The following is a 9,365-nucleotide window of genomic DNA, read 5'->3' as shown; positions in this document are numbered from 1 at the left end:
GCATACCGAGCGGGCATTCCATAGGGCACAGTTAAAGACGGGAGGTAGCTTATGGTTGGAGATGATAGGAATAAGATTGGTTAGGTTGCGCATGTTGATTGAGTTTGCTGGTTTAGAGTGATAGGAATAGGGAAGACTATGTGGGGGACAGGGGTAGTAGAGCAAATATAGGTAGGTTTCACATATAAAGGTTTAGTGTAGAGGTACTGGGATAGCTTTGACGGCAGACAGATGGGGAGGGATAGGATCTGGAATGCTTTAATAGGGAGTAGTGGGTAGTAAAGGGATCTACCGTTTGGTGCCCTCTACTGGCGTGTTCCAATAGAGCTGGTACTTAACTGTCTATATATTAGAAAACCACTGTGGCGGGTGGGCGGGCGAAAAATCCCAGTTGATTGTGGGGAACATGAAGGTGGGTATTGCAGGTTGTGAGGGCTGTAATAGAGAGTGTTAAATAGTGTTAAAGTGGACGGGGGCAGTAAGAGGGCAGATATAGGAGATAAGGGGTTAGTGGAGCAGAAAGATAGAAAGTAAAATATAACACACTTAAGTAGTGACAGGCATGACATAAATTTTACCAAATAAAAACAAATAAAACAATCAGTGGAAAAATGCTGCAACTCCCAGTAAGGGCATTCCTAGGCCATAAAGCATAGATAGACAGAAAAAGAAAAAAAAAAAAAAAGGGTAATAGACAATTCAGGCTCAGAAACAGGAAAATGATAATAACAATACAGAAAACAATAACAGATAATAAAGGAGATCTCTTGGTCCACCCTGTATACCTTGTAGCAAAGTATGCAGGTTTGCTTGGGCTTCAGTTGATTGTGGGGAACATGAAGGTGGGTATTGCAGGTTGTGAGGGCTGTAATAGAGAGTGTTAAATAGTGTTAAAGTGGACGGGGGCAGTAAGAGGGCAGATATAGGAGATAAGGGGTTAGTGGAGCAGAAAGATAGAAAGTAAAATATAACACACTTAAGTAGTGACAGGCATGACATAAATTTTACCAAATAAAAACAAATAAAACAATCAGTGGAAAAATGCTGCAACTCCCAGTAAGGGCATTCCTAGGCCATAAAGCATAGATAGACAGAAAAAGAAAAAAAAAAAAAAGGGTAATAGACAATTCAGGCTCAGAAACAGGAAAATGATAATAACAATACAGAAAACAATAACAGATAATAAAGGAGATCTCTTGGTCCACCCTGTATACCTTGTAGCAAAGTATGCAGGTTTGCTTGGGCTTCAGTTGATTGTGGGGAACATGAAGGTGGGTATTGCAGGTTGTGAGGGCTGTAATAGAGAGTGTTAAATAGTGTTAAAGTGGACGGGGGCAGTAAGAGGGCAGATATAGGAGATAAGGGGTTAGTGGAGCAGAAAGATAGAAAGTAAAATATAACACACTTAAGTAGTGACAGGCATGACATAAATTTTACCAAATAAAAACAAATAAAACAATCAGTGGAAAAATGCTGCAACTCCCAGTAAGGGCATTCCTAGGCCATAAAGCATAGATAGACAGAAAAAGAAAAAAAAAAAAAAAGGGTAATAGACAATTCAGGCTCAGAAACAGGAAAATGATAATAACAATACAGAAAACAATAACAGATAATAAAGGAGATCTCTTGGTCCACCCTGTATACCTTGTAGCAAAGTATGCAGGTTTGCTTGGGCTTCAGTTGATTGTGGGGAACATGAAGGTGGGTATTGCAGGTTGTGAGGGCTGTAATAGAGAGTGTTAAATAGTGTTAAAGTGGACGGGGGCAGTAAGAGGGCAGATATAGGAGATAAGGGGTTAGTGGAGCAGAAAGATAGAAAGTAAAATATAACACACTTAAGTAGTGACAGGCATGACATAAATTTTACCAAATAAAAACAAATAAAACAATCAGTGGAAAAATGCTGCAACTCCCAGTAAGGGCATTCCTAGGCCATAAAGCATAGATAGACAGAAAAAGAAAAAAAAAAAAAAAAAGGGTAATAGACAATTCAGGCTCAGAAACAGGAAAATGATAATAACAATACAGAAAACAATAACAGATAATAAAGGAGATCTCTTGGTCCACCCTGTATACCTTGTAGCAAAGTATGCAGGTTTGCTTGGGCTTCAGTTGATTGAGGGGAACATGAAGGTGGGTATTGCAGGTTGTGAGGGCTGTAATAGAGAGTGTTAAATAGTGTTAAAGTGGACGGGGGCAGTAAGAGGGCAGATATAGGAGATAAGGGGTTAGTGGAGCAGAAAGATAGAAAGTAAAATATAACACACTTAAGTAGTGACAGGCATGACATAAATTTTACCAAATAAAAACAAATAAAACAATCAGTGGAAAAATGCTGCAACTCCCAGTAAGGGCATTCCTAGGCCATAAAGCATAGATAGACAGAAAAAGAAAAAAAAAAAAAAAGGGTAATAGACAATTCAGGCTCAGAAACAGGAAAATGATAATAACAATACAGAAAACAATAACAGATAATAAAGGAGATCTCTTGGTCCACCCTGTATACCTTGTAGCAAAGTATGCAGGCTTGCTTGGGCTTCAGTTGATTGTGGGGAACATGAAGGTGGGTATTGCAGGTTGTGAGGACTGTAATAGAGAGTGTTAAATAGTGTTAAAGTGGACGGGGGCAGTAAGAGGGCAGATATAGGAGATAAGGGGTTAGTGGAGCAGAAAGATAGAAAGTAAAATATAACACACTTAAGTAGTGACAGGCATGACATAAATTTTACCAAATAAAAACAAATAAAACAATCAGTGGAAAAATGCTGCAACTCCCAGTAAGGGCATTCCTAGGCCATAAAGCATAGATAGACAGAAAAAGAAAAAAAAAAAAAAAAAGGGTAATAGACAATTCAGGCTCAGAAACAGGAAAATGATAATAACAATACAGAAAACAATAACAGATAATAAAGGAGATCTCTTGGTCCACCCTGTATACCTTGTAGCAAAGTATGCAGGTTTGCTTGGGCTTCAGTTGATTGTGGGGAACATGAAGGTGGGTATTGCAGGTTGTGAGGGCTGTAATAGAGAGTGTTAAATAGTGTTAAAGTGGACGGGGGCAGTAAGAGGGCAGATATAGGAGATAAGGGGTTAGTGGAGCAGAAAGATAGAAAGTAAAATATAACACACTTAAGTAGTGACAGGCATGACATAAATTTTACCAAATAAAAACAAATAAAACAATCAGTGGAAAAATGCTGCAACTCCCAGTAAGGGCATTCCTAGGCCATAAAGCATAGATAGACAGAAAAAGAAAAAAAAAAAAAAAAGGGTAATAGACAATTCAGGCTCAGAAACAGGAAAATGATAATAACAATACAGAAAACAATAACAGATAATAAAGGAGATCTCTTGGTCCACCCTGTATACCTTGTAGCAAAGTATGCAGGTTTGCTTGGGCTTCAGTTGATTGTGGGGAACATGAAGGTGGGTATTGCAGGTTGTGAGGGCTGTAATAGAGAGTGTTAAATAGTGTTAAAGTGGACGGGGGCAGTAAGAGGGCAGATATAGGAGATAAGGGGTTAGTGGAGCAGAAAGATAGAAAGTAAAATATAACACACTTAAGTAGTGACAGGCATGACATAAATTTTACCAAATAAAAACAAATAAAACAATCAGTGGAAAAATGCTGCAACTCCCAGTAAGGGCATTCCTAGGCCATAAAGCATAGATAGACAGAAAAAGAAAAAAAAAAAAAAAAGGGTAATAGACAATTCAGGCTCAGAAACAGGAAAATGATAATAACAATACAGAAAACAATAACAGATAATAAAGGAGATCTCTTGGTCCACCCTGTATACCTTGTAGCAAAGTATGCAGGTTTGCTTGGGCTTAAGTTGATTGTGGGGAACATGAAGGTGGGTATTGCAGGTTGTGAGGGCTGTAATAGAGAGTGTTAAATAGTGTTAAAGTGGACGGGGGCAGTAAGAGGGCAGATATAGGAGATAAGGGGTTAGTGGAGCAGAAAGATAGAAAGTAAAATATAACACACTTAAGTAGTGACAGGCATGACATAAATTTTACCAAATAAAAACAAATAAAACAATCAGTGGAAAAATGCTGCAACTCCCAGTAAGGGCATTCCTAGGCCATAAAGCATAGATAGACAGAAAAAGAAAAAAAAAAAAAAAAGGGTAATAGACAATTCAGGCTCAGAAACAGGAAAATGATAATAACAATACAGAAAACAATAACAGATAATAAAGGAGATCTCTTGGTCCACCCTGTATACCTTGTAGCAAAGTATGCAGGTTTGCTTGGGCTTCAGTTGATTGTGGGGAACATGAAGGTGGGTATTGCAGGTTGTGAGGGCTGTAATAGAGAGTGTTAAATAGTGTTAAAGTGGACGGGGGCAGTAAGAGGGCAGATATAGGAGATAAGGGGTTAGTGGAGCAGAAAGATAGAAAGTAAAATATAACACACTTAAGTAGTGACAGGCATGACATAAATTTTACCAAATAAAAACAAATAAAACAATCAGTGGAAAAATGCTGCAACTCCCAGTAAGGGCATTCCTAGGCCATAAAGCATAGATAGACAGAAAAAGAAAAAAAAAAAAAAAAGGGTAATAGACAATTCAGGCTCAGAAACAGGAAAATGATAATAACAATACAGAAAACAATAACAGATAATAAAGGAGATCTCTTGGTCCACCCTGTATACCTTGTAGCAAAGTATGCAGGTTTGCTTGGGCTTCAGTTGATTGTGGGGAACATGAAGGTGGGTATTGCAGGTTGTGAGGGCTGTAATAGAGAGTGTTAAATAGTGTTAAAGTGGACGGGGGCAGTAAGAGGGCAGATATAGGAGATAAGGGGTTAGTGGAGCAGAAAGATAGAAAGTAAAATATAACACACTTAAGTAGTGACAGGCATGACATAAATTTTACCAAATAAAAACAAATAAAACAATCAGTGGAAAAATGCTGCAACTCCCAGTAAGGGCATTCCTAGGCCATAAAGCATAGATAGACAGAAAAAGAAAAAAAAAAAAAAAAGGGTAATAGACAATTCAGGCTCAGAAACAGGAAAATGATAATAACAATACAGAAAACAATAACAGATAATAAAGGAGATCTCTTGGTCCACCCTGTATACCTTGTAGCAAAGTATGCAGGTTTGCTTGGGCTTCAGTTGATTGTGGGGAACATGAAGGTGGGTATTGCAGGTTGTGAGGGCTGTAATAGAGAGTGTTAAATAGTGTTAAAGTGGACGGGGGCAGTAAGAGGGCAGATATAGGAGATAAGGGGTTAGTGGAGCAGAAAGATAGAAAGTAAAATATAACACACTTAAGTAGTGACAGGCATGACATAAATTTTACCAAATAAAAACAAATAAAACAATCAGTGGAAAAATGCTGCAACTCCCAGTAAGGGCATTCCTAGGCCATAAAGCATAGATAGACAGAAAAAGAAAAAAAAAAAAAGGGTAATAGACAATTCAGGCTCAGAAACAGGAAAATGATAATAACAATACAGAAAACAATAACAGATAATAAAGGAGATCTCTTGGTCCACCCTGTATACCTTGTAGCAAAGTATGCAGGTTTGCTTGGGCTTCAGTTGATTGTGGGGAACATGAAGGTGGGTATTGCAGGTTGTGAGGGCTGTAATAGAGAGTGTTAAATAGTGTTAAAGTGGACGGGGGCAGTAAGAGGGCAGATATAGGAGATAAGGGGTTAGTGGAGCAGAAAGATAGAAAGTAAAATATAACACACTTAAGTAGTGACAGGCATGACATAAATTTTACCAAATAAAAACAAATAAAACAATCAGTGGAAAAATGCTGCAACTCCCAGTAAGGGCATTCCTAGGCCATAAAGCATAGATAGACAGAAAAAGAAAAAAAAAAAAAAAAGGGTAATAGACAATTCAGGCTCAGAAACAGGAAAATGATAATAACAATACAGAAAACAATAACAGATAATAAAGGAGATCTCTTGGTCCACCCTGTATACCTTGTAGCAAAGTATGCAGGTTTGCTTGGGCTTCAGTTGATTGTGGGGAACATGAAGGTGGGTATTGCAGGTTGTGAGGGCTGTAATAGAGAGTGTTAAATAGTGTTAAAGTGGACGGGGGCAGTAAGAGGGCAGATATAGGAGATAAGGGGTTAGTGGAGCAGAAAGATAGAAAGTAAAATATAACACACTTAAGTAGTGACAGGCATGACATAAATTTTACCAAATAAAAACAAATAAAACAATCAGTGGAAAAATGCTGCAACTCCCAGTAAGGGCATTCCTAGGCCATAAAGCATAGATAGACAGAAAAAGAAAAAAAAAAAAAAAAAAGGGTAATAGACAATTCAGGCTCAGAAACAGGAAAATGATAATAACAATACAGAAAACAATAACAGATAATAAAGGAGATCTCTTGGTCCACCCTGTATACCTTGTAGCAAAGTATGCAGGTTTGCTTGGGCTTCAGTTGATTGTGGGGAACATGAAGGTGGGTATTGCAGGTTGTGAGGGCTGTAATAGAGAGTGTTAAATAGTGTTAAAGTGGACGGGGGCAGTAAGAGGCCAGATATAGGAGATAAGGGGTTAGTGGAGCAGAAAGATAGAAAGTAAAATATAACACACTTAAGTAGTGACAGGCATGACATAAATTTTACCAAATAAAAACAAATAAAACAATCAGTGGAAAAATGCTGCAACTCCCAGTAAGGGCATTCCTAGGCCATAAAGCATAGATAGACAGAAAAAGAAAAAAAAAAAAAGGGTAATAGACAATTCAGGCTCAGAAACAGGAAAATGATAATAACAATACAGAAAACAATAACAGATAATAAAGGAGATCTCTTGGTCCACTCTGTATACCTTGTAGCAAAGTATGCAGGTTTGCTTGGGCTTCAGTTGATTGTGGGGAACATGAAGGTGGGTATTGCAGGTTGTGAGGGCTGTAATAGAGAGTGTTAAATAGTGTTAAAGTGGACGGGGGCAGTAAGAGGGCAGATATAGGAGATAAGGGGTTAGTGGAGCAGAAAGATAGAAAGTAAAATATAACACACTTAAGTAGTGACAGGCATGACATAAATTTTACCAAATAAAAACAAATAAAACAATCAGTGGAAAAATGCTGCAACTCCCAGTAAGGGCATTCCTAGGCCATAAAGCATAGATAGACAGAAAAAGCAAAAAAAAAAAAAAGGGTAATAGACAATTCAGGCTCAGAAACAGGAAAATGATAATAACAATACAGAAAACAATAACAGATAATAAAGGAGATCTCTTGGTCCACCCTGTATACCTTGTAGCAAAGTATGCAGGTTTGCTTGGGCTTCAGTTGATTGTGGGGAACATGAAGGTGGGTATTGCAGGTTGTGAGGGCTGTAATAGAGAGTGTTAAATAGTGTTAAAGTGGACGGGGGCAGTAAGAGGGCAGATATAGGAGATAAGGGGTTAGTGGAGCAGAAAGATAGAAAGTAAAATATAACACACTTAAGTAGTGACAGGCATGACATAAATTTTACCAAATAAAAACAAATAAAACAATCAGTGGAAAAATGCTGCAACTCCCAGTAAGGGCATTCCTAGGCCATAAAGCATAGATAGACAGAAAAAGAAAAAAAAAAAAAAAGGGTAATAGACAATTCAGGCTCAGAAACAGGAAAATGATAATAACAATACAGAAAACAATAACAGATAATAAAGGAGATCTCTTGGTCCACCCTGTATACCTTGTAGCAAAGTATGCAGGTTTGCTTGGGCTTCAGTTGATTGTGGGGAACATGAAGGTGGGTATTGCAGGTTGTGAGGGCTGTAATAGAGAGTGTTAAATAGTGTTAAAGTGGACGGGGGCAGTAAGAGGGCAGATATAGGAGATAAGGGGTTAGTGGAGCAGAAAGATAGAAAGTAAAATATAACACACTTAAGTAGTGACAGGCATGACATAAATTTTACCAAATAAAAACAAATAAAACAATCAGTGGAAAAATGCTGCAACTCCCAGTAAGGGCATTCCTAGGCCATAAAGCATAGATAGACAGAAAAAGAAAAAAAAAAAAAAAAGGGTAATAGACAATTCAGGCTCAGAAACAGGAAAATGATAATAACAATACAGAAAACAATAACAGATAATAAAGGAGATCTCTTGGTCCACCCTGTATACCTTGTAGCAAAGTATGCAGGTTTGCTTGGGCTTCAGTTGATTGTGGGGAACATGAAGGTGGGTATTGCAGGTTGTGAGGGCTGTAATAGAGAGTGTTAAATAGTGTTAAAGTGGACGGGGGCAGTAAGAGGGCAGATATAGGAGATAAGGGGTTAGTGGAGCAGAAAGATAGAAAGTAAAATATAACACACTTAAGTAGTGACAGGCATGACATAAATTTTACCAAATAAAAACAAATAAAACAATCAGTGGAAAAATGCTGCAACTCCCAGTAAGGGCATTCCTAGGCCATAAAGCATAGATAGACAGAAAAAGAAAAAAAAAAAAAAAAAAAGGGTAATAGACAATTCAGGCTCAGAAACAGGAAAATGATAATAACAATACAGAAAACAATAACAGATAATAAAGGAGATCTCTTGGTCCACCCTGTATACCTTGTAGCAAAGTATGCAGGTTTGCTTGGGCTTCAGTTGATTGTGGGGAACATGAAGGTGGGTATTGCAGGTTGTGAGGGCTGTAATAGAGAGTGTTAAATAGTGTTAAAGTGGACGGGGGCAGTAAGAGGGCAGATATAGGAGATAAGGGGTTAGTGGAGCAGAAAGATAGAAAGTAAAATATAACACACTTAAGTAGTGACAGGCATGACATAAATTTTACCAAATAAAAACAAATAAAACAATCAGTGGAAAAATGCTGCAACTCCCAGTAAGGGCATTCCTAGGCCATAAAGCATAGATAGACAGAAAAAGAGAAAAAAAAAAAGGGGTAATAGACAATTCAGGCTCAGAAACAGGAAAATGATAATAACAATACAGAAAACAATAACAGATAATAAAGGAGATCTCTTGGTCCACTCTGTATACCTTGTAGCAAAGTATGCAGGTTTGCTTGGGCTTCAGTTGATTGTGGGGAACATGAAGGTGGGTATTGCAGGTTGTGAGGGCTGTAATAGAGAGTGTTAAATAGTGTTAAAGTGGACGGGGGCAGTAAGAGGGCAGATATAGGAGATAAGGGGTTAGTGGAGCAGAAAGATAGAAAGTAAAATATAACACACTTAAGTAGTGACAGGCATGACATAAATTTTACCAAATAAAAACAAATAAAACAATCAGTGGAAAAATGCTGCAACTCCCAGTAAGGGCATTCCTAGGCCATAAAGCATAGATAGACAGAAAAAGAAAAAAAAAAAAAAAGGGTAATAGACAATTCAGGCTCAGAAACAGGAAAATGATAATAACAATACAGAAAACAATAACAGATA

This window comes from Sceloporus occidentalis, unplaced genomic scaffold (assembly GCF_023333645.1).
Source record: "Sceloporus occidentalis isolate IW3139 unplaced genomic scaffold, rSceOcc1.0.p SCAF_340, whole genome shotgun sequence".
NCBI classification, from domain to species: Eukaryota; Metazoa; Chordata; class Lepidosauria; order Squamata; family Phrynosomatidae; genus Sceloporus; species Sceloporus occidentalis.
Note: the sequence above shows the minus strand (reverse complement) of the source record.